Consider the following 25,321-nt stretch of genomic DNA (forward strand, 5'->3'; position numbering starts at 1 on the left):
ATTTTTCACTAAAGTTTTTATATTACAACAGTCGCATGTGTATAGTTTCTGAATGTGTAGGTTGCTATTTTTCATTCCAAATGCTATAGATTAAAAAAAAAGAAAGAAAAAAAGTTAACATTGGTGACATCAATGATCTTACCTGTGATTATGTCCTTATTGTTATAAATGCTGTAGTTAAACAATTACAAGAACTTCTTTGTAGGCCAAGTACAAGTTAGAATCAAGAGGACCTTCTTGAATTATTGTCTAAACAATTTGTGTTTTCTGCTAATAATGACAGATATTAGGAGAAACCTGGCTTTCAGATATGCCAAGAGATGACCGCAAATTAACGTTTTCAATATAAGAACATGTAACGTTAGTTTAACCTACCATGGCACTTTGATTTAGACAATTCTGTCAAAATGATAAGTTTTAGCTTAAATCAAATAAAATACATTATTATCCTATGTAAACAAATAATTGTTAACTAGGCTATTACTTTATTGCAGTTATGTTATGCATGTGTGGATGATCCCACAAAAAAACTATTTTGCAAAAACAAACAAACAAATAAATCTCATGAGAGAGCATGTCCCGGGACCCCGCTAAACGGTTGACACTTCAACTCCCCCCAATGTTCAAACCAAAACTACACCCTTGGACATGACCTCCAATAAACAAAAAAACAAAACAAAAAAAATGAGTGGGCCATCGTAGATCTGAGTCATTTTCTTTTCTCTTTCTGTCTTCAGTCTGTGGAGTTGCAGTATTACAGAGAAACAGAGTCTCATCCTGACTTCAGCTCTGAAATCAAACCCATCACACCTGAGAGATCTGAACCTGAGTAAGAGTGAACTAGGAGACTCTGGAGTGAAAAACCTCAGTGATCTACTGATGAACCCACAGTGCAAGCTGGAGAAACTACAGTAAGTAGCATTATACTGTACAGCAGTTACTGTGATATTACAGTTCACTGTTTATTTTAAGACAACAGGACTCAAGTAATAGTGTTTATAGCTCGGCACCTTCTGTTACACTTTATTTTAAACGTCTTTTAACTAGTAAGTAATAAATCTTAGTGTACCAGTGTATATTTAAATTTTTCTCACAACCTCATTTTCATATACATAAAATTTAATATGGAGTCTAACCTGACTATGGTCTATTGCGTTAAAGTTGAATAATTTGATACAATGTACTGATTGTGTAGATGTCGTTCTGCAGAAATCTGCTGCTACAATAAAGAGTAAAGAAAACTGACAAAAGATTGTTGGAAAATTATAGAGGAGAATCGACATCTTCCAGCACACAGAACTAGTGTGACAGCCTTAAACACAGAGTATGGGAATTAAACTAAGTGCCTGATGAAGCATTTCAGTCTTTTCTCTTTCTGTCTTCAGTCTGTGGAGTTGCAGTATTACAGAGAAACAGAGTCTCATCCTGACTTCAGCTCTGAAATCAAACCCATCACACCTGAGAGATCTGAACCTCGGGAAGAGTGAACTAGGAGACTCTGGAGTGAAAAATCTCAGTGATCTACTGATGAACCCACAGTGCAAGCTGGAGAAAATACAGTAAGTAGCATTATACTGTACAGCAGTTACAGTGATATTACAGTTCACTGTTTATTTTAAGACAACAGGACTCAAGTAATAGTGTTTATAGCTCGGCACCTTCTGTTACACTTTATTTTAAATGTCTTTTAACGAGTAAGTAATAAATCTTAGTGTACCCGTGTATATTTAAATTTTTCTCACAACCTCATTTTCATCCACATAAAATTCAATATGGAGTCTAACCTGACTATGGTCTATTGCGTTAAAGTTGAAGAATTTGATACAATGTACTGATTGTGTAGATGTCGTTCTGCAGAATCTGCTGCTACAATAAAGAGTAAAGAAAACTGACAAAAGATATTGTTGAAAAATGAAAGAGAATAAACAACATCTTCCAGCCCACAGAACTAATGTGACAGCCTTAAAAACAGAGTATGGGAATTAAACTAAGTGCCTGATGAAGCATTTCAGTTTGTCTTTTCTCTTTCTGTCTTCAGTCTGTGGAGTTGCAGTATTACAGAGAAACAGAGTCTCATCCTGACTTCAGCTCTGAAATCAAACCCATCACACCTGAGAGAGCTGAACCTGAGTAGGAATAAAATAAGAAACACAGGAGTGAATCACTTATGTGATGTACTAAAGGATTCACACTGTAAACTGGAGAGATTGAGGTCAGTAACATTTACATACATCAATCATATTTCTTAAAATCACTTCTACAGTTTAAATCAAGACACTGAGTTCACAATTTTGGTGAATTCCAATTGAAAGTGAGCGTCCTTATGCCCTTCTTACTCTGATAGTCCTTGAAATGGAGACTTTAAGGGCATCAGGGCTTTTGCGTGTCATAATGAAGCTGTTTTGAACACACTTGATGAAGACAAAGACAATGTACTTTCCTCATTATCTTCATTTGGAGTATTACCATGACAACGCAGTATAGCCTCCAGCAGCCCATTAGCTTTTCTTACAATAACAATTTTACAATAATATGATTGTTGCAAATAAATATACATTTTATAATGAAGCTTTTAAAATATGTTTGTGTGTGATGGGTATTCTCTCTTCTATCAAATGTATAAAACTTGCCCTCTGCAGGGTTCCTGCAGGGTCTTAGAATGTCTAAAATTCTGAACTTTAAATTTAAGGCCTTAAAACGTCTTAAAAACGGCCAGATTTTCATCCTAAAAAAGCTTTTACCCTCGTTCATTTCCAGAAATGCTGGCCCCAGAAAGTTATTACAAAGTACCAAAAAAAGTATCGAGTCGTAGCCTACAAAGCGGAGCTGTAGAGCAGGGGTCTTCAACACGTCGCTCGCGAGCTGCCAGGAGCTCGTGGCCTGATTGGAGGTAGCTCGCCGAGGGGCCGTTCACATATTGCGTCTTTTGCGCGCTCAAGTTAGTTCTAATGTAGGCGTGTGGCAAACTCGCTCATAATTGAAGCGACGTACTCGGTTTTTTCAGGCGCAGCAAGATGAAAAAATCTCTACTTTTCAGAATGCCGCAAACGCACCGCAGGTCATGTGACAAAAACCAATCAACCAGCTTCACCCTTTCCGTAACAACATTAAAAGCTTAGTCAACATGAAGGATGGGGGGTGCACCCAAACACTACGGGTGTTTTTCTCTTCTCCGTAAATAAATCTTGTATTTATTCTACAGCAAGCGTTTTTTCGGTAGTGGAAATCCATTAGCTATTAATTGAATTTTTTTTGGTAATGCAAAGGGTATTTGGTAGGTCTTAAATTTCAATCTTTATGGTCTTAAAATGTCTTAAAAAGGTCTTAAATTTGACTTACTGAAACCTGCAAGAACGTCTCGGTTACGGATGTAACCCTCGTTCCCTGAGTAGGGAACGGAGACGTTACGTCGTGACGACGAATGGGGTTCGCTTAGAAGCCTATCATCTTCGAAAGAAATAAAACGAGCCAATGGCAAGGAAATGCCATGGGTCTGCGGAATTTGCATGGCGTAACTCCGCCCCACCGCCTGGGTATAAAAGGAGAACGCCGGCAATATGCAGATATGTTTCTTCGCTGAGGAGCCAAGACTGAACTCCAGCGGTACAGCGGAAGTGGCAGGGAGACGTAACTACGAGTTACGTCGTGACGACGAATGGGGTTCCCAGTCCAATCACGCCACCTCGGCTGTCTTCCAGTGCCCTGCTTAAGTCTGAGCTCCCTGTCGTGAGACTAGCACGGACGAAGGACTCCTACTTAGCACAGGAATACCAAGGTACACTGGGAAGCATATCTCAGTGTAAATATGCAATCAGTGCCTGCCCGAAGGGAGGACTTACAGAATACACATATGGCCCGGAAGGGGGGTGCGTATGGGGAACACTGGGGTGTCCAGCCCGAAGGGTGGAATATTTCAACCCCAGGGGTGGCAGAGTGGCTTGCCAAGGGAAAGACACATGCTCAGAGAGGCTTACAGTGGAAATACACATGTGGGAGTCACCCAGAGGGGGAACCATGCACATGGCGGCACCTAGCCAACCGCGAAAGCTGCCGGAGGCATAACTCTGGCGTTGACGTCAACAGCGCTGGAGGAACTTAGGGCTTGTGAGGCTCACCTGAGGAGAATATCGCACGTATCCAGTCCGTGGAGTGGAATGGCGAGCAAGCGAAGACACCTGAGCGGGTCCTAGTACTGGCTGGTTGAAGCGAGTACACAGGAGGACACTGGCTCCACTCGGAGATTGTAGAATCTGGTGAATGTGTTGGGTGTCGCCCAGCCTGCAGCTCTGCAGATGTCTGTTAGCGAGGCGCCGGGTGGAGTGTGCCATCACACCAAGGGGGCATGATCGACCTTGCTGCTGGTAAGCCAAAGCAATGGCGTCCACTATCCAGTGAGACAACCTTTGAGAGAGCCTTTCCCTTCAGCTTCCCACCATAACAGACAAAGAGCTGGTCAGAGGTCCTGAAACATTGCGTTCTGTCTACATAAGCACGGAGGACGTGTACTGGACAGAGCAATGCCAAGGCTGGGTCTGCCTCCTCCAGGGGCAGCGCTTGCAGGTTCACCACCTGGACCCAGAAGGGAGTGGTGGGAACCTTGGGCACATATTGAGGCCGGTCCAGGCACGCTTCGTCTACAGAAAATGCGTGCAGGTCCCCTACCCTCTTAATGGAGGCCAATGCAACCAGGAGCTCTGTCTTAATTGACAGGAACTTAAGCTCCACTGATTGCACAGGCTCAAAGGGAGCACTCTGCAGGGCAGTTAGAACCACTGAGAGGTCCCAAGACGGAACGAGAGGAGGGCGATGAGGATTCAGTCTCCTCGCTCCTCTCAGGAACCTGATGATCAGGTCGTGCTTTCCCATGGACTTACCCTCAACTGCGTCATGATGTGCGGCGATAGCGGCAACATAGACTTTCAGGCTGGAGGGAGACAGCCTTCGCTCCAACCCCTCTTGCAGAAAGGAAAGCACAACACTGATCGGGCATTTTCTGGGGTCTTCTCGGTGAGAAGATACCAGGGGACGAAAAGGTTCCACTTCAACACGTAGGCATGTGTGGTGGACAACGCTCTAGCAGAAGTGATGGTAACCACCCCCGCTGGTGGCAGGGTACTCAAACCTACCTCGTCCCGTCCAGGAGCCACACGTAGAGGTTCCAGGGATCGGGACGAGGGTGCCATAGGGTGCCCCGTCCCTGAGAAAGGAGGTCCTTCCTCAGAGGAGGAATTGGCCAGGGAGGTGCTGTCGCGAGGAGTCCAAGTTCGGAAAACCAGGTCCGGGCTGGGTCAATGAGGCGCAACCAAGATGACATGCTCCTCGTCCTCCCTGGGGCTCACTGGGGGAAACGCATACTTGCGGAGGCCCCGCGGCCAGCTGTTCGCCAATGCATCCGTGCCGAGCTCAGGTTGCAGTGGGACGAGTCGTGGGAGGCAAACGGGTCTATCTGTGCGTCCCCGAACTGATCCCAAATCAGCTGGACTGACTCGGTATGGAGTCTCCATTCTCCAGGAAGAGGCTGAAGCCGTAAGAGCTCGTCGGCTGCACAGTTCAGGTCTCCCAGGATATAAATGGCTCGAAACAACCTCCGATGCTTCTGACTCCATAAGAGGAGGTGGCGGGCGAGTTGCAACATATGGCGGCAGCATAGACCACCTTGTCGGTTGATGTGCGCTACTGTCGTGGTATTTTCTAGCCTGAATGGGAGAACCGCGTACTGGTATGCCTGCCCCTCGAAAGCAAACCGCAAGAACGGTATGTGTCAAGGAAGAATGGAGAGATGGAAGTAGGCGTCCTTCAGGTCGATCGCTGCAAACCAATCCTGGGGCCGCACTCATGCCATTTCAGCTTTATATGAGTTTCTCCAGATGAACTCCAAGATTTTTAGATAAATAATCTGTCTCTATGAGTCTATACAAGTGTACTGGACCTCAAAGATGATTCTTCATAAACCACACAAAGCAAACACAGCGGTTATCCATACGACCCCAGTTAATAAATTAAAGTCTTCTGAAGCAAAACGATATGTGTTGGTGAGAGAAACTCTTTAAACAATAAACCATAACATCATCTATAAACCAACTGTAACCTTGTGAGGAGTATCTCTTTAACAAACACTTCAACAAAGTTTTCAATAAGTTTAAACCAAGACACTTTATTCTCAGTCTCTCCTGAAAAGACTGTTTACAGTGTATTTGTGGAAAATAATTCTCCTTAGTCGTGTTTTGTGATCTGGTGAAAGTAAGATGATCTCTGTCTGTTTGTCTCGTTCTAGCCTAAAGGACTGTGGCATTACAGATGTTTCTGCTTTAACTCAGGCTTTGACAAACTCAAACGCACTGCAGTTTTTAAAAGAGCTTGATCTGAGAGACAATATGATCAGAGACTCAAAGCGGCTCAGAGACGTGTTACGAGACTCAAACTGTACACTGAGGTGAGTAAACATCAGTGATGTTAAAGATACTTTCATTATCTCTGACAGTCTTTCAACATTTGTGCAAGGAAAATATCATTACAGTTTTTTCGATTGCTAAACGACAGTGAGCACAACTGGAGCTACATGTGCAAAACTCTAAGTCTGCACAGCAGCAGTTCATGTGGACCAAACTCTAGTTTGTTTTTCATTGCTTGAACACAGTTTTCAAAACTCTACACACTTATCCCATGACTTTAACCACAACCTGCACAACACTGTGGATTTACAGCACTTTGTTCAAATGCTAACACACTGCTGTCAAAACTGTGAATCGCACATTCAAAACAGAATAGTTTTATTGAAACAATGTGGGGGAAATGTAAATTGATTGAAAACCAGTTAAGCACAAGCCCACCCCACAGCTAATTCAAAATCATTGGTCAATCACAGTCTCCTGCCAAGAAAGTTCAGACTTCAGAAAAAAACGTAATGCTCTCTACCATGGTGTGCTACATAACTTCTAGTAAGGTAAAAAAAACAACTAAAAACGCTGCATTATGCAGACCAGACAAGCAGTTGGTGATGTCACTTTGTAAAGAAAGAGTGTGCGCCTGCACACATACACACTCATATGCACATACCTAGACTAAACACGATATATGCATGTGCTCGCCGTCACCGTTTTCATGTTTTTGAAGTTTACACAGAGATGATAATGATATCTTTTTCAAAAACTTGCACTTTGAAATCTGTTTCAAAGTATGCTTTCTCAGGTCTCGGGTTCTTGTGTCATGTAAAATGATCGACCAGAATGCATTCAAAGTTTTCTGTTGAAAACTGTGTCGTGTAAATCGCCCTATAGATTATCTTTACAATGGAAATGAATCAGCCCTGAACTTACTTAAACTGGACAATGGCTTTCTTCTAGAGCTGCTGTACAGCCAAAAAAAAAATTTTGCTTTAATTTCCTATTATAACTGTAAAGCTGCTTTGTAAAAATCTCTATTGTAAAAAGCGCTGTATAAATGAAGTTGACTTGGCTTGACATGAAAATCTCTATGAAATGAGAAAATGCCTATGAAATCTCATGAATCAGCTGGGGTGCGGGGGTTTGTACTTTAGTGGTTAACAAACAACTTTATTGAACAATAGCTTTATGAATTGCATCGGTAGAAAATGATTAGAATTTGGTAGAACAAAATTAGACTGATAGTTGTACACAGATTGTAGAACGCAGGAATAATCAGTGCAGATTCCAGCTTCAGCTCACAGCCGTCCAGCATCACATGATCAATGTCTCCGTCTCTTGTGTGTTTTGACTTTGACAAGCATCACGTCACATTGCTTTAGGCTTTCTTTACTTTCCAAACTCTAAGAAATGTGTGAGGATCTGATGTCTGTACAACTTAATCTAAAATTTACATTCTATATTCAAATATAAACTGACAATATCAGTTCCCTTTTCAGTCGCTCACGTTCGACGTAACCTCGACGTAGCGACGTAATTGGGATCACTTCAGGGAGCCCTATCAACTTCGAGTATCTACAGAACGAGGCAACGAACGTTGGCGTGCGTGAAACGCGTCACGCACCCCGCCCCGCAGCGCGGGTATAAACAGGAAGCGGCCGCATGCACACATTGTCTTTCACTTCGGAGCCGAGCTTTCGTTTTGACTCTGAGTTTCTGCAGACTGCTGCTATTTGAAGACTACTGAAGACAGGAAGAAAAACTCTGTGTTCCAGTGCCGGTGTGACGGCGCGATCAGCGGTGGCCGCGAGCATTTACAGCTCACAACTGCTGTTTTGCACATTGCTTGTGTGTGTGTGTGTGGTGTATGTGTGTGTGTGTGTCGGTCTCGGTGGGCGATCCTCTTTGAGTGTGTACCCTGATTACACCGCGGCTATCCCTGGGTGCTTCAGCACTGAAGAGTTTTTATTGTCTTTTATTTTCATTAAAAGAGCAACACAACGTCCTTTTCAGGATGTCATTCCGCTTGTGCGTTTCTGGATGCGGTCGTTCCCTGGCGCCAGCAGACGGCCACAATAGTTGCCTCTCGTGTTTGGGCATTCAGCACGCTGAGGCAGCTTTTGTGAATAGCTCGTGTTCCCATTGCAGGAATATGACTATGACAGCGCTGAGATCTAGACTCGCTTACCTCAAGGGAGGTGCAGTCCCCTCGCCTATGCCCCGATCTAGCGTCTATTCTGGACCTCAGAATAGACCTATTTCAGCGCATGACCAGGGGGATCTGAGGATTACTGTGAGGGCTTCCCCGCCAAGGCAATTTCCGTGGGTCCCTCACGCCTCACAAGCGCTGCCGCTGTTGGAGCCTCCAAAGGAACGCGCTGGCCCTTCTCATGGACGCCCAGCCGTGTCGTTTGGGGCTCCACCTGACGACCAGATGTCAATCGGAGGGGGAGCTTCAGTCCTCTGGAGATGACGGTTCGGCTGCGTTGCCCCCTTCGGGGAGTGTAGCGTTGCCCGAGTCTGTTCCAGAATGGGCGGCTATGCTTTCCCGGGCCGCCGAGAAGGTCGGGCGTGCGTGGAACACTCCACCACGTCCCGACCCTTCCCGGTTGGACGATTGGTTTCTCGGGGCGGGCCGCGTTAATTCTCAGTGCGCCGCCCCGGTACCATTCTTTCCGGAAGTGCATGAGGAGCTCACTAGGACGTGGACGGCGCCGAATAGTGCCAGAAGCCGTCCTAGTGGCTCCTCCCTCCTCACCACCCTCGACGGCAGAGCAGCTAAGGGGTATGTGGATATCCCGCCAGTGGAGCGTGCCGTTGTTATGCAGCTGTGTCCAGGGTCCGCTTCCTCTTGGCGGGGTAATCCACGCCTCCTGTCCAGGGCCTGTAAGTTTTCGTCCGGTCTCTAGGCGAAGGCTTATAAGGCCTGTGGACAGGCTGCTTCCGCCCTCCATGCCATAGCGCTCCTGCAGGTCCACCAGGCCCAGGCGCTCATGGACATGAACGAGGTACTAGGTATAACTAGGTATTCAAGCATTACAGGAGATAGAAAGTATGAGAGCTCAGCTTGGACCCCAAAATGCAGCAACAGTGAGAGTAACCTCAGGGCTCCCTCAGTGGAGTTATGTAGCGCATACGGTAATATGACAGATTGCAGCAAAGAGCTGTGTAGTGCGGAACGCTCCTGGCTGGAAGCCAGGACAATAACAGCAGCAGTAATAAGAGTAACACTAATTAGAAAGGAAAATCAAATACAAATGACTTTAATGGGAACCGGGCAGTTTAAACATCCAATAATGTCAGTAATAGAAGGAATAATATCGGGAATTACAGATATGTCCCGAGAAGGTCAGATGACCATAAATTTATTAATGACTAATTTAAATCAAGAAGAACTAGAAAACATTCTTGAAAAAAGGGAGGAGAAAGACCAGCCAGGACGCTCTCAGCCATCTGCTCCTCAATGGAATGCAGGGGTGAGGAATGTACAACAGGGTGAGACAGAGTCTGAAGTTGAATCTGAAGTGTCGGAGTTTGCATATGACTCAGACATGTCAGATTCTTCATTATCCTGTGCAGATAGTGAAAGCAGCGAAACAGAAAATATTAGCAAAGAAGCAAGACTGCGGAATAAGAGAGGAAGACAGATTGAGTTAAAACGAGTGTCACACCGAATAGAAAACAACTGGCCTGAAGTTAATGTAAGAGGGACTAAATACAAAAATCCTACAAGTGAGAAACAAGGTTGAACATTAACAAAAAACTGGGACCGGAAAATTGTCAAAAATATAAGCTTGAGTTATGGACAAATGAGGTCAGCAAGCCACTCCCCATCTGCCCGGAGAATCGCTCGGACAGAAGGATGGTCTAAAACAGGGAAGCAAACATTGTTTCAAGAAGGATATGAATATAATAGGAAAGTAGTTAAAGAACTAGACCAAGTGGTAATGTCACTGAAATCGGAAATTGAAAGTCTGAAAAAAGAGATGGAAATATTAAAATGTAGGAAAGCAATAAGAGGAAATGAAAGGTCTAAGGAGGCGGAAGACTGAGAGAGAGAAGTTACAGAGCCTAGGAAAAACAGTTAGAATTAGACCAGCAACTCCTGGATTTACAACTCCGTTCAGACAATTATGATTTGCAACTCCTCAAGAGGTTGAGGAAAATCAGACTAGCGTACAAGCAAAGCTCCTGGAATTACAGCTTACAGAAGCAGTAAGGAAGCAAGTAGGAGGTAAAAAATTGATGAAGACCCGAGAGTGCATATGCAGACCGGATAATGAAAGCAGCAGAAAATGCACAGCTGAGTCGGGATGCCGCTACAAGGCTTGTGCAAACCTGTACTGGTCATCCTATCTCTGCTGAAGCATTAAGTAAAATGAGGAATCTAACAGGTATTGAAAATAAATTTAAAGAATGCGAAAAAAACCTCATTAATGGCCAGAAAGAGCAGATTCCGTTATTAGGAATTTGGTTATCTATTGAACAGGAGATTCCTAATGCTGAAAAAGTTCCATTATTAAGACAAGTACACTGTAAAAAAATTCTTGTCAAATTAACAGTAACTTACTGGCAACAATTATCCAGTAGTTGCTGTATTTCATTCAACAGTAAAATTACTGTAACACTAACTACAGTAGTGTTAAGCATACTGTAAAATTAAATACATTATTTTACTGTAATTTTTTTATTATGTTGAACTACAGTATTACACCGTTAATTTTTAATAATACTGTATAGTATTATACAGTTATGAAATATTATTTTACTTCTTTTATAGTGCTACTGTGTAACCTGTAGAATATGTAGAAAATCCGTAGAAATATTATTTACTGGGAAATAGAAAAAAGAACAATTGAAGATTTAACTGCACAACCAGGTTTATTGTGTATTTTCAAACAATACATTAGTAATAATAATGTAATATAATACAACAATAAAAATCTGTTTTAAAAAAAGACTAATGAACAATTTATCATTAATAATTAAAATCAGTGAACAATTCATGTATTTCAATTCATGCAAAAATTATCCTGAAACTTGAAAGCAGAACAGGTGAGGATGAAGGCCAGGTGAGGAAAAAAGTGGAAGAGCAGCGACAGCACTTCTGATAATCCTGCAAGAAATGATAAGCACAAATCAATCAGAGGCTAAACATTCAACTAATAAATAAAAAAAACTAAATCACATTATCAACACCTTTTAAGGGGATTTTTTTTTGCCTATGGTATCCACCTTATTTTTCACAGAAGAGTGGGCCGGTTTCATACGCTTACAGTTATTTCTAACTGTACACAAAAGCTTGTTATGCTTCTTGATATTGCAAACTGGTATTCCTTACCCTATTATTTTAATGTATTGAATTTGTCATAATTGTAAACACTAGTTTGAGGCACAAATATTTTTATCTTTTACAGCATTTGTTATTCATCTCTTATTTCCTTATAGCGGCTAATGAACTGGAAGTCTCGCACATTCACAGAAAATAGCTTACTTCACTTTTGAAGTTGAAAAATAAGGTGGATATACTGCTTGCATGTTGTGTGGCATACATGGATATACATATATCGACTATATTAGGGGTGGGGGAAAAATCGATTCACATATGAATTACGATTCCATCTTCTGCGGATTCAAACCGATTCACACATTTCAAAAATCGATCTAAATGTTTAATAATGTGATGATGTTGTTTCAAAGAAGGACAGTTTAGAGAGTGCACAAGCTTGAAACAGAGGAAGCATTATGAATGAAGCTTATACTTGACTACAGAAGTTCATATCAATATCTTAACATATAGAAAATAGTCTTAAATCATGTTTAGTTAGTCGAGCACACTTGAAGCTTTTCTTGCGATCTTTCCATGTACAGTTAGGCTACTTTAGTTTTTACATACAAGAAACACGTTCAACATGGACACGCAAACGGTTTTCTGTGTGGTAACGAACAAATACCGCCTATAAAAGAGCATGAACATGTCCTGTATCAGAGGCTAAAGTAATAAATATTGAGAATGCAATGGCCCTTATTCTATATCTCTGACTCCAAACAATCGGCCACTGATGAGGCCTGCGTTTCCCCAAAGCATTGTAACCTTAAATTAATTATAGAACAATTACCACCAATGGTCTACAATCAATTTAGGCTTACGATTGTAAGGATTCAGGGCGGATCTAATCCGTGGGGAATTTGCATATCATAATTAATAATTGGTAATTAATAATTATTCATACATGTTTGGATTAGATCAGTCTTACATTAAATTTAATCTCCCTCTAAGGGAGGATCTGTCATTTTACCTGCATGCATACGTGTGAATCCCGGAAATTAACCACAAGTCTTGTGACCATGTTTCACAAACAGGTAAAATGAATTAGCTCAATTGTCAGGATAATATTTGTGGGATCCACAATATCATCTTACTTTATAGGATTTCAGGAAACGCAATTCTCTGGCCAGAAGAATTGGGTTTCCCGCCCTATAAACACAACACATTCTCTTTAAGGTATTTTTAATTTTAGTAAGCATGTAGCATAAGAACTTTTGCACTTAAGGGACTTGAAATTGAGCAAAGAGACAGCACATCAATCAAAATGAATATATAATTAATTTAATAGAGGCATGACTACTTATGTATTTACTACGGTTACACGGGATATAGGTATTTACAAACACATAGACATCAATGAACAATACAATAAGACATCAATGAACGAGAAATGCGTAAAGTTTGGACAATGGATAACTTACACGCGTGAGCGAGTAAGAGAGAGAGAGGAAAGGGGATGGGGAGAGAGAGAACAGAGAAAATTGGGAGAATTTCATTGGCAGGAAGACATTCACCTCTCCGATAACAACACGGAACATCATCTTAAAACTTCTTAGAAGCTCTATAAAGAGATATACTTGCGCAAGTTTCTTGGTCTCTCTGTATCGCGGCAATCCTGCGCGGCCTTGTCTGGCCGCGTGCGTGAGAGGATTCCTTTGTGTGTGAGGAAGCATCACGTGGGCTGCTTGGCGCGCGTGTTGAACGGAGGTTCACAGTCTTTGGGGTAACATTACCAAAGGAAAATAGTTCGGCTGAGTTCGTTTCACTTCGTAGAACGGAGGAATCACGAGGAGTTAATGTTCCATCTGTGCATGGCTGGCGAAGAAGCGCGTGCTTCGCTCGGTCCGGCGCGTCACGCGGTCACGTGCGCGTGTTTCTCCTTCAAAGCGAGCGCGCGCTCGTTTAAAGGTCCCTTGTAGATGGATTTGCTGAAGAGATATGTCACGGGGTTTTCTTTTCAATCGTCGATTGGAATTAAACACAGAGACTTATCTACAACTGAAAAACACAAACTAAACTAGAAACAAATAAAAGAAAGGCGAAGAACTCGCCCGGAGGCGAGACGTTACATCATGACACGAGGACACGGGAGGAAGAGAGAGTCCAGAGGGAGGTTCAGTCCTCTTTAGAGGAACTGGAGTCCACACCTCTGAGGTGCGAACTGGCCAATGACATTCAACGAAACTTTTGGCGGCCAAATTCTCTTTGTCTTGTCAAAGTTAAACTATGGCCGTGTCCGCCTCTTTTATGACCAGTCAGAATTTGTCAGAATCATTCCACAAGATGATAAAAACATAGAAAACATACATTTTACTGTAATCTTCTGTATCTGACCAAATCAGTTGGAACGAGATAATTAAAACGGTACCAAACACAACATTTACACATAATTGGAATATGAAGATACATCTTAATACATAACTTTTAAACTCTCAAGAGTTTCACTGATACGCTAGGAGATCATTTCTAAACTACCATGGACTGGGAAACACACAGACATACATCGTATACACATCGTACCAATATATCGTATACAATTGGTAATGGCTCGTTTTATGCGTGTAATGTAAAGGTCCATTATGTGTGTGTGGGTGTTGGTTCGTGTGTGTGTGTGTCAGAGTTCTGTTATCTCTCTTGCAGAGATGGGGGAGGGAATGGAATGTTAAAAGCATTTTATGACTCTGGCCATTCCTGAGAGAGAGAGTGTGTGTGTGTGTGTGTGTTGCATTCAGTCTTTTTGGGTCTTTAGCAGGATGTATTTAGTTATTCAGATTCACCCTTTTTGCCCAGTCCTTACACGATGCTTTTGGTAAACGCAACCCAGATCCTGATGATAGTCAGTTCCTTTCATAGATATGTCTGTTGACTTGATGCTCACTAATTTGAATGATGAAAAAGATGCGTGTATGAACGCTGAGCGGCAGCGGGCTAGATTAAATTAACGCAGATATGAGGTGTGTATAATTTAAACTAAATAACTCCCACTCGATTGGGAATAACAGTAGCTGCTGTTTATTTCTATGCTGTTCGATTTTGAATCAAATTTAAATTTGATATATGCATAGAATATATTTAAAATCTATGATCAAATGTAAATCTATGCATATATCAAATTTTAATTTGATTCAAAAGAGAATTGATTTTTGAATCAAATCGTGACCCCAAGAATCTATTTGAATCGAATAGAAAATGTATGGTTTAAGTCATTTCCGCCCTTTTTGGATTTTTCTAAATACAGATTCAGACACAAATAATTTCTACTGATATGGGCTCCGCTGCACATCCCTAATATATCTTACCTTAATGATTTTGCCAGTCATATTCTGCAAAGTCCCTGATGAAAGATGTGTGAATTCAAAGACATGTTCTTCCTCCGAACAACCTTCCCACTCTTTCTGCTCCCCTGGAACTGTGATGTGCATTTTGAATTTTCAGGATTTATCCTAAAACCTGTAAATAAATAAAAAAATATTTTCCAACTGAATAAAAAACAACAACTCTTACGGACCATTTCTTTAATTATAGTCATTCTAACTGCATTCTAATAGGCTTCATCGCGCAGTTTAAATGAATAGTTCACTTCAAAATTAAAATTCTGTCATCATATACTCACCCTCCAGTTGTTTCAAACCTGTATACATTTCTTTCTTCTGCTGAACACAAAGGAAGATATTTTTAAGAATGTCAGTAACCAAACAGTTAACTGGGCCCATTGACTTAGTATTTTCTTTATCCTACTATGCAAGTCAATGGATCCAGTTAACTGTTTGGTTGTGAAAATATCTCCCTTTGTGTTCAGCAGAAAAAAGAAATGTATACAGGTTTGAAACAACTTGAGGGTGAGTATATGATGACAGAATTTTCATTTTGAATCAAGCTTGACTCTCAAGGCGTCGTTTTTTTTTTCTTCAAATGAGTAGTCAGTTTGCACATAGTTAAAACAACAATTACGATATTATAGCTGACAATACTGTAAATGACATACCTAGCTTTGTCTTTGGACAAAAATGCACACTTTTGAGCGCTTCCATCAGATAGACTGAGGTAAATATGAGCGAGCAACTGCACAAGGTTTACTGGCTGATCGTCAGGTCCTCACAGACGAGTAAAAGAAAATAGTGATTTACACGAAAATGAGCGAGAATAAATCGATAAGAGGAATCGTAATGTTAATTTTTATAACAATAATCCGAATCCTAACCTTGGGTATCCGATTTCAGGATACATTTCTCGATTTTCAATTCCCAACCCTATGAAAATGTAGGCTACGTTACCCGCAGGCGCTTCCACCGACTTAAAATGGTAAATAACAAAATGTTTAGATCATTCTGACCGTATACGTGGTCAGCTAATAACTGTAAAGTTAATAATTAGCTAGAATCCATGTATGCATACAAATAATAAGATTTATTACTTACCAGATGACGAAGTTCAGGTCGGCAGAAACAGACACGATCGATGCACTGACATGACAGTCACAGAAGAAAAACTCGTTCAAACTCAAATGCGCTCTCATGCACCCCCCACTGACAGAAATTAATACTGTCATGGTCACCCCATCCTGAAAATGTTTTATGTAGCCTAAAAATAACGTTGCTATACCAATTTTTCCTGCGGAATTGTGTGTGATTTTTTTCGCGGCCAATTTGCACTGCTGTATTTAGATTTACAGTAACTGATAATTTCCCAGAATGCATTGAAAATCAACAGTAACATACTGTCAACTGTGTGCACAGTACATAACTGTTGAAAATACAACATAATACTGTGACAACATCTAAATCTACTGTAACTTACTGTACATAGGTTATACAGTAAGAAACTGTTGAGAAAAACAGTATAATCCTGTGAAAACAACAGAAATCATTTACAGTGTAGGTAGGATAATTCCAGGCCGACATGGTTTGGTTACTCTGTTAAACAATGCGACCAGGGAAAAGATAGAAGAAAAGGAGAAGGAGCTATTACCAATAGCCCGATACAGTTGGTACCGAAACCCGATGGAACATTTAGATTAGTAACTAATTTTAAAGCCTTGAACAGAGTAACAAAGCCGGATAGGCGTTATTTGATTAATGCACGAGACACAGTTGAAAAAATAAGAGAAGGTAGATTTTTTTTCAAAAATCGATTTATCGAATGAACTTTTTAAAGAAATAACTGCATTCACTGTGACCAATAAACATGTTTATCAAAGATTACCACAAGGCTACTCAAATTCACCAGTAGTATTTCAAGCGATAATGCTAGAAATTCTGAAAGATTTAGAGATTGAAATTTATATAGACGACGTGTTGATAGTTTCTAAAGAGGAAGAAGAACACGTAAAAACTGTAAAAGAAGTATTGAAACGACTTGTGGAGGCAGGTTTGAAACTAAATATAAAAAAGACTCAACTAATGACTATTATGGTTGAATTTTGGGGTTTTTAGATTTCTGCAGGAAATCGAGAGGTTACTCAGTCTATGAAAGACCGAGTAAACCTACTTGAGACACTGAAAACAGTTAGACAGGTCCAGCCAACAATGGGATATGTTAGAGATTTAATCCCTCACTTTAGCCAGATGGCAAAACCCATCCATACAACCATAAAAGGTGGCCATTTTAATTGGACCGAAAAAGCAGAGGAAGCTTTGCAGGAAATCAAAGCAGCTATTTTAAATTCAGGACAGATGGAAGGAAGAAATGAGAGAAAAAATGTAGAAGCTGATTTGGAAACAGACAAGATAGGTTATCAATTAATAGTAAGGAATGAAAAAAGTAACATACCTATTAGGATTATGTCTGGAAGTTGGGAAAATCCAGAAAGTAAATTCACTTGTGTGGAAAAACAGCTTGCAGCTCTCAGCAAAAGGTACTCCGAGTTGAAAGGACTGGCACGGGGCCAGAAAATAATTAACACAAAAACAGCAGTATTGGCTCATCTTTCCAAAAATAAAGTTAAAGATGCTCGTGCGCAAAATATTCGATGGCAGCGATGGGAAAGTATGCTCCTAGATCCAGATTTAATAATTAGGCATAAGGAGTTAAAAAAATGTCAGAAAAAGAAAGTTGATTTATACAAAAATACAGTTGTTTTCACTGATGGTTCAAAAACGACCACAGACAAAGAGGCTCACTGGGCTTTCATTGTAAAGCAAGGCAGTAAGGTCAGGGTTTCAGAAAAGGGAGTCACTATGTTGCAACAGGAATAAATGATAATTTACAAACTTGGAAAGAAAATGGTTATACCAAATCGAAAGGTAAGTCAATTGAACACGTAACATTATGGCAAGAAATTCAGGAAATGATAGGCGATTTTGACCTTACAGTTATACATCAACCAGGCCATTCTAAAGAAGACAGTGAGTTGGCCAGAGGAAATAATGAAGTTGACAAGCTAGCACGCATGAGACGGATAGTGATAATTAAAGAAACAGAAGAGAATGTAATACAGAAAATACATGACCAAATTTGACATCCAAGTGTAAATTTGGTCGGTAAAGTTTTGACAGATAATAAGATACATATTTCTAATTGTAGACAGAAGTATAGGGATATAAGATGAAAGCTGAATGCGAAAAGGCTATAATAGGACGATACGAAATGATTATGGATAGGGATATAAGGAAATGCAACTAGAAGATCGGGGCCTTTTCTGTATCTCAGATCAGCCCGTGGATGCTGAGGGTCGTCGAGACTCAGCATTCATGTACTTCATAATGTCGGGTAAAAGATTTTCCTCTTTGTTCTATAACATTTGATGGTTTGCATTGATTATCTTTCAATTGAATATGAAATTGTAATAATACATTTACCTGACATAATAAATTGCTATATTTGATTATTCTAACAGACTTTGACTTTATTTTCATAGAGTAAAAGGAATAGTCAAACATTCACATAGATTTAATGATGCACAGATATCATTGAAAAACCTTTTCATTTTATGGAGTCAGATGAAATAACGAGTTAATACATAAGATAAAATGTATTGCATTTAATTAAAAATCCCTTTGCCATGAGAAAAGACGGAACACGCGTGAGACCTTTACCTCTAATCGAGTACCGCCATTGGATCGAATTAGACGGCCTTACAAGAGTAAATCAAGAATGGTCTTTAGATATTGCGGGACCGTTAAACCCTAGATCTAAAGCAGGTAATAAATACTTATTAGTGGCAGTGGGTAGATTTACAGGACGAATTTGGGCAAAACCTTTAAAAGAAACAAAAGGAAATGCAATTATTCAGCCCATCGAAGAATTAATGATTGCCTGGGGCCATCCTGAGAGTATACGTGTTGACAATGGTATATTTTGTTGGAAGACAGTTTTTCTAACTGGGAAACATATCATTTTAACAAAGGCCTTGAGATATGCTCCGGAATTTGGTCCTGGGTAAGAAATAAAGAGACAAAAAGAGAAATTAAACAAGAAAATTATCACCAAGATAAAGAAGAGCTGTTCAAGCTAGTGGAAATATATAATCAAAGAGGTGTTATTAGAATTGAGACTAATCTAATGACAAAATGTGAAGCTAACTATATAGCAACAAATGTTGAATATGAAAAAGCCAGACAAACAGGCAGGTTAAGTAAACCTGTTAAAATAAAATGTGATAAAGCATTTTTGGGGGTATATGTGTTATTTGTGGTAGTTTTGGAGAATATATCTGGTGGGATGGGCCAGCTAAAAGTAAACCCAAATCCAGGAAGGAATCGAAAGAGGGGGGGGGGGGGGAAGAGGGGGGGGGGGGGGAGAGAGATTTTTTCTCTCTCTTAGGAATGATGCAATTTCAAGACGGAGATGAAAGAGAAGAATGGGCAAGGAAATTACAACAATGGAGAAAACCCTGTTTGCCCAGACCTTTTCTGGTGGTATTGTTAGCAACAGGGATGGTGATTTTGGCAGGAATTTGGCCTTTAATTGATTTCACTTCACAGTTGATTGTAGTTGATGAGATTACTGTAAGAGAAGTTTCGAACTGTACTATAGTAACCAAATTCTTTTTAGGCCCATGTGAACGGAAAACATTGGAAGAATGTAGCCGATGTGAGGAAATAGTGAAAAATGATACGGTGGGGTAATACCATAGTGAAATGTAGAGTAAGGAAAAACGTATTTAACATTACACAAAGAAAGAAAATTTGGATTTGGCAGAAGATACAAGGAATAGAATATATTGGACCTGGAGAAAAGCATGGATGTTACCAGGATCATCAAGAGGAAATTATTATGAAAAATAGGGAACCTCAGATTATTCCAACACCACTCACTACAATTAAAAGGGGGGCACAACGTGAAAAATGGGGGTTGTACAACCCTAAAAGAACATTCCAAAGAAACTGTGAAAAATACTATACTAGAAACAAGTATACTATGTATGAAACGCCAAAAAAGATGTGGGATCCATTTTCATGGATAAACTGCTATAATGAAACTTCCATGCAGGCTAGGGGAAACTACTGAAGGAATTAGTAAATACTCTAAAGGATTGAGAACCCCCTACCAAATTAGCATTATAACAGATCAATTTTGGGAACACTGTCCAGAGAAGAATTTAAATAAATGTGACAGCACTCAATACAATTGGGAGTTACACACTCTTTGGAGATTGAGGGCTTTAGATGCTTATAGGACAATGATTGGGAACCAAAATTGTATAGAAAGAGGAAAAGAATATATTACTAGTATATGCCCATGTGACCACAATTCTGGAAAATGGAATGGTGGGACAAATTATATGGCTAGGGCTGGAATAACTTGGGAAAAAGAAGATAAAAATAAACACTGGTTGGCTTTTATTGGAGGAACTCAAAAGGTCAAACGTTGCAAGGCTTACGAATAGCAATAATGGAAAGAAATAGTGAATTGTGGAAAAATGTGATTACTAAAAACGAGACTGAGACTGATCAAATGGTAATACAATTTCGATTGTGGGATTTATTTGGAGATGTCGGAGCTAATATTTTGGAGAGCATTACTGTGAAAAGTATGAAAGACATAAGTGTAAGTCTCATATAGTTAGTTTACATGTCTTATTCAGTCACAAGACATACTACAGTTGAGAAAAATACAGGATAGACCACAATGGCTAGCAACGACAGCACTGCATCACTGAGACCCTTTGAGAGATTCTGGTAAATATTATTATTTAATTATTCTAATGACAACTTAAAAAAAAAAAAAAAAAATTTGGATATAACATATTTAATGTTTCTAGGAACTCAGGAGAGCTCCAGGGGAGAACTTTTGACAAGACGATTTAATTACTGGGTTGTTGTTGAGGACGACAAATGCATGAGATGCCGTCACTGATGGACCAAAGAGTGAACTTTGTAATGGGGGATTTATGTCAAGATTGTTATCAAAAGAGTGCATATATTTTGTGGTACAATGATGATGATACTGTGGCATCACCACATACATTTTAGAGGTCACTGTTTTCTTTTTTTTTTTTCATGTATACTATTGTAACTATTAGCATGATAGGAGAATCAAGATGTATCTCTATTATGATCAACGATACAATGTCCATTGTATCTGTCATTTGTACCATGTGCCGTGACTGTGTTTATGTTGTCGCGGGCTAGATCAGCTGACTGTCAGTTCGCAGCTGATGGGAGTTATCTGATCAAATCGCGTCAGCTGGAGAGGGAATGGTTTTGGTGAGAGGAGAGAAAAATGCGCGAGAGTGGACTAAAAAGGGGGCTTTTTAGTGGACAGGAAGACTACGTGAGACCTGGAACTAAGCTCCTACTTCACAAAAAAAAAAACTCCTCAGCAAAGACCTGGGCTTGATTTGCGGAAGATCAGCATCCTTCGGTGGTAACGAACTCCACCAAACCGATGAGAACGATCGGTTTTATGGTCTCTAACGCTGGAGCAGTGGTTTTGTTCGCTCATTGAAAGCAGTCTGAGTTTTTTTCTTCATTGTGGATTATTTTTTTTGGACCTTTCTTGTTGGATTAACAAGACTATTTCCTGGATGTTTTCGTTTGTGCTTCACGCCATGGACACTGGGTTTTAAAAGACCTTTTTGTGAAAACTGTTCCGTGCTGACGAACGCACGTGGTTTGTAAGCATAGACATTCAACCGGTCGTATGGCCTGTGTGATACTATGTGAATAAGACAGCCCATTGTTGTATGTGATATCGTTTGTCTGGGAAATATATGTCACCTTCAATCTATTGCCCTTTCAGTGTCTTCCTGAAAATATCTAAGCAATCTTATTAATGTGTAACTCAGTCTATCCTGTGAATTATTGTTAATAATCTAAATATATATATATATATACAGTATATCAGATTGTTACAATACGATTGAGTACAATGTCAGATCTTTTGAATTGATTACTGGATTAAGTACATGTATTTTGGAACAGAGGTAAAATAACTTAAAATTTTTTGACAAAGACTTTAAAGACTGGTACAATGATTTGGATGCGCATAAAGCATGGAAGTCGGGGGACCAGATTTTTGTGCACTGCCTGCATAGTAAATATACAACTGTAAGAAATGCTGTAAGATTGGTTAAACTTGATGGGATGTTTTTTATTGTAGACAGAGAAATGTATGGATTTTCTGGAGAAAGAGGATCAAGCTCAAACCAAGGCACCTTCACGCCCCAAGGATCCGAAGGACAGACAAGCGGCACGGGTTTCCAAGGTACTTCGCCTGGAAAACCAGATTCCCTTGCTTGGATTCTGCAAGCCTTGTCTGAGCCGCACGTTCCTGTGTGAGGATCCTAGGGGGTGTTTGATTGGAGTGTGTCTGCATGAGCTTAACAATGGACGGTTTTTGAAAACTGGATTTGGCCAGTTTTTGACTATCCTTAAGCAGAGCACAAAGATTTGGCCTCCGGGTGTTGCTGTAACAGGAACAATAATTCATAGAATAAAAATGAAACCAAGAAACAAACGAGTTTGGGTGGAACACTTCATGGACGTGTTTCACACTAACATTCTGACAAATGATGGAAATGAAAGCTTTAGCGCAAGTTCTGCCGGGAAGACTCAATTGTTACGTCATTCATTACCTTCTCATCTATCCAATTGCGTCTAACATTGTGGTATAAAAGATGGGTACTTACACATGTCTGAGTTCGCAGATGCTGACGCTTACATTCACCTCCACCCTCCCCACCACCAAGTTGGTTCCTTCCATCCATCCTCCCCACCACCACCAGGATGGTCCCTTCCTATACCTCACGGGGGGTCGGCTGCGCCCCTGCCTTCATCTTCAGGCAGGAAATGCAGAATCCGTACCCTCGGATCGCGAGTTACGGACGGGGCCTACGCCAAAGAACTCTATTGCATATATTGCTTGCTGGGCTGCTAATAAATGGTTTATTGTTCCAATATTATTTTCCCGAGTCTTTCTGGTAGAACTGTGTATATGCTGCTTGCCAAATATGATAAAAAAATAAATAAAAAAGTTAAAGTTTTATAGGCACAAATGCTCGCCTTGCGAACTCTCCTGTTCGAACTCGTTCATCAAAATGAACGAATCTTTTTTCGAGTCATTGACTCGTTCATCAAAATGAACGAATCTATTTTCGAATCATTGACTCGAAAAAAGATTCGTTCATTTTGATGAACGAGTTCGAACAGGAGAATTCGCAAGGCGAGCATTTGTGCCTATAAAACTTTAACTTTTTTATTTATTTTTGAAATGACCGATGGTTTCGCTAGATAAGACCCGTATTCATCGTCTGGTATCGTTTAAAGCCCTTTGAAGCTGCACTGAAACGGTCATTTTATACCTTGAACCGTTTGGCTCCCATTGAAGTCCATTATATGGAGAAAAATCCTGGAATGTTTTCATCAAAAACATTAATTTCTTTTCGACTGAAGAAAGAAAGACATGGACATCTTGGATGACATGGGGGTGAGTAAATTATCAGCAAAAGTTTTTTAAAAAGTGAACTACTCCTTTAAGTAACTTAGAGTAGAGAGCATTTATGTATAAGATAAAAATTGCTTTTAAGAAAAATGTAATGCTGTAGATAAGGTCGCAGCCCCTCCATCCCCTCGTCGCCAAGGTCGACCTCCTCCGGCGTCCTCATCGCCAGCGAACAGCAGTGGCTGTGTCCCGGAGGCACTGACCCCTCCACACACTCACTCTGCCCTTCGACGGAAGCAGGTACGTGTTGCACCACACACTCAGACCCCACTCCGGGCCACTATGCCGTCCAATTCGGGTCCCTGCATTCCGCCGCGCTGCCCCACCCCGGGTACGTCTGTGGTGCCGCTGGTCCCGCTTGCACAGTGTCTGGAAGACCTGGACGCGATCGAGCCGGTCCCTCCAGCCGATATGAAGACCGGCTTCTACTGCCCGTACTTCATTGTACCCAAGAAAGGTGGTGGGTTACGACCAATCTTGGACCTGCGTGTTCTGAACCGGTCCCTTCACACTGCCGTTCAAGGTGCTTACGCAGAAACGCATTTTCAAGTGCATCCGTCCCCAAGATTGGTTTGCAGCAATCGACCTGAAGGACGCATACTTTCATGTCTCGATTCTCCCTCGACACAGACCGTTTCTTCGTTTTGCGTTCGAGGGACGGGCATATCAGTACAAAGTCTTACCCTTCGGGCTGGCCTTGTCGCCCCGTGTCTTCACGAAAGTCGCGGAGGCGACCATTGCTCCCATGTGCGAGTGTGATGTTCGCATTCTCAACTACCTCGACGACTGGCTTATTCTTGCCCAGTCGAGAGAGCAGTTGTGTGAACACAGGGACATGGTGCTCAGTCACCTCAGCCACCTAGGGCTTCGGGTCAACTGGGAAAAGAGCAAACTCACCCCCGGGCAGAGGATCTCTTTTCTCGGTATGGAGCTGGACTCGATCAACATGACAGTGCGCATCACTGGAGGCCCGTGTCCAGTCAGTGTTGAACTGCGTGAGCACAGACGCAGAACAGCAGCACCACTGAAACTTTTTCAGAGGCTCCTAGGGCATATGGCATCTGCATCGGCGGTTACGCCGCTCGGATTGCTTCATATGAGGCCGCTCCAACACTGGCTCCACGATCGAGTCCCGAGATGGGCATGGCAGAGCGGCTCGTGCTGGGTCCAAGTGACCCCGCACTGTCGTCACACTCTCAGCTTATGGTCGGACCCTTCGTTTCTGCGGGCAGGTGTTCCCCTGGAACAAGTGTCCAGGCATTCTGTGGTCTCCACGGATGCCTCTGCCACCGGCTGGGGGGCCACGTACAACGGGCATTCAGCTTCAGGTCTGTGGACAGGGCCTCAACTGCATTGGCACATCAACTGCCTCGAGTTGTTAGCAGTACATCTTGTCCTGGGCCGCTTCAAAACGCTGCTACTAGGCAAGCATGTACTGGTCCGTTTCGGACAGCACTGCGACCGTTGCGTACATCAACCGCCAGGGTGGTGTACGCTCCCGTCGCATGTCAAAACTCGCCCGCCATCTCATCCTCTGGAGTCAGAAGCATCTGAGGTCGCTTCGTGCCGTTTATATTCCAGGCCTGCTCAACCGTGCAGCCGATGAGCTCTCACGGCAACAGGTGCTACCGGGAGAATGGCGACTCCATCCCCAGGTGGTCCAGCTGATATTCAGGCGCTTCGGGACCGCACAGGTAGATCTGTTTGCCACCCCGGACACGTCTCA

The 25,321-nt window shown here is 41.5% G+C and overlaps 1 pseudogene; it reads left to right on the top strand.

The window, feature by feature from the left end:
- The window catches only part of LOC130078138 (NACHT, LRR and PYD domains-containing protein 3-like), a 31,890-nt pseudogene extending 11,855 nt beyond the window's left edge, over positions 1-20,035 (top strand).
- Positions 20,036-25,321: the final 5,286 nt, after the last annotated feature.

The sequence above is a fragment of the Rhinichthys klamathensis genome, unplaced genomic scaffold, assembly GCF_029890125.1.
Source record: "Rhinichthys klamathensis goyatoka isolate OS25496 unplaced genomic scaffold, OSU_Roscu_1.1 h1tg000819l_1, whole genome shotgun sequence".
Classification (NCBI taxonomy): domain Eukaryota; kingdom Metazoa; phylum Chordata; class Actinopteri; order Cypriniformes; family Leuciscidae; genus Rhinichthys; species Rhinichthys klamathensis.